Genomic DNA, 868 nt, shown 5'->3' on the forward strand with positions numbered 1-868 from the left:
CGGTGTTCCCGCCGAAGGCGGGGTTTTGATATCTCAAGGGGTTGTTGACAAAATCAACCTCCTCTTGATTGCTACCCGACTTAACAGGATAGTCGATGGTGTCATGACCCCCTCGGAAAACCTCACACTTCGTGACGCTCTTAACGGTAAGATCTTTAACGAGTTTGTTCAAAGCATCAATCTGCGCCTGCATGCTAGTGTTCGAATAGACCTGAAGTACTTCTATCGATGACCTGGAGGAAATTATGCCCCCGTGCCCCTCGTAGCTCGCTGCTAGATCATCAAAAAGGACGATGCACTCATCAGGATCTTTATTCTTGAGGAGGTTCCTGTTAGCAGTCTGGTTCAACATCTCTCTCACGTGCTGTGTGGCTCCATTATAGAATTTTTCGATGAGCATCCAGTTATCTAAACCATGATGAGGACAACTAAGAAGGAGGTCCTTGAATCTTTCCCACACTACCCCGAAAGACTCGTTGGACCTCATGCGGAAAGAAAAAATCTCATCACGGAGTCGGGTGGATTTAGATGGCGGAAAGAATTTCGTCATGAATTTTTTTGAAGGCATGCCCAAGTGGTGATGGATCCAACAAGTAGTGACTTCAGCCATTTGTAGGCTTTGCCGGCAAGTGAGAAGGGAAAAAATATGAAGATAGATGGCTTCATCGTTCATGTTGTCGATATTGAATGTTTCGCATATTTGAACAAACATGTCAATGTGGTTTGAAGGATCTTCACTCTTCAGCCCTTGGAAATAGAGTGCAGTCTTGATGAGTTGCATGACATGGGCAGGAATGGACCAGGTGCCAGCGGCGGCACCGTCCGGTAAGGTAATGCTAGAATAAGGATTCGGTGTCGGCCTACCATA

General features: G+C 46.3%; 1 non-coding gene across 1 annotated transcript; it reads left to right on the forward strand.

Annotated features, from left to right (window-relative positions):
• The first annotated feature begins 410 nt into the window (after positions 1–410).
• LOC143625080 (small nucleolar RNA R71) lies at positions 411–517 on the forward strand. The gene has a single exon (XR_013152213.1). It is a non-coding gene; the product is annotated as a small nucleolar RNA R71 (small nucleolar RNA).
• Positions 518–868: the final 351 nt, after the last annotated feature.

The sequence above is a fragment of the Bidens hawaiensis genome, unplaced genomic scaffold, assembly GCF_021521415.1.
Source record: "Bidens hawaiensis isolate Kalapana, Puna unplaced genomic scaffold, B.hawaiensis_p1.1 tig00000416_1, whole genome shotgun sequence".
Classification (NCBI taxonomy): Eukaryota; Viridiplantae; Streptophyta; class Magnoliopsida; order Asterales; family Asteraceae; genus Bidens; species Bidens hawaiensis.